Here is a 466-nt window from a genome sequence, read left to right as displayed (position 1 = left end):
CACCAGTTCATCACCTGAACCTTCAGCTATGGCTTTCTCCCAGGGATTCCCCTCTCGGGAGTACTTCCCTGACCTTTCGCCCACGCCCTTATGATATTGCCCTGGAGTGACGTCCCTTAGCTGGGGGGAGGGGTACAGCGCTGTCCCCTTTAATCCTCCCCCGATGCTCTCTATTCCTGGCAGTGATCCCGCCCCGAACTCTCTCCAGGCCAATGCGTCTTCGGCCTCACCCTCCTCTTCGGCACTTCCCGTGCCCCTTGCCGCAGCACTTACTTCCTGCTGCTCGGGATCTTCCTGGGTGCTCTTGATTCCCAATTGCTTCCCTGCTCTGGCGCCGCAGGCTCGCTCCACTGGGGATCTAGCTATCCCGCCTCCTCTCCCAGCCACTGGACGCTCCCGCTCCTTGGCTCCGCAGCTCCTGTCCAGCCGGGCTGACGACAGGGACCGCCTTGCCCGCTGTTCCTTC

The sequence above is a fragment of the Gavialis gangeticus genome, unplaced genomic scaffold (assembly GCF_001723915.1).
Source record: "Gavialis gangeticus isolate Ggan-Ray unplaced genomic scaffold, GavGan_comp1, whole genome shotgun sequence".
Classification (NCBI taxonomy): domain Eukaryota; kingdom Metazoa; phylum Chordata; order Crocodylia; family Gavialidae; genus Gavialis; species Gavialis gangeticus.
Note: the sequence above shows the minus strand (reverse complement) of the source record.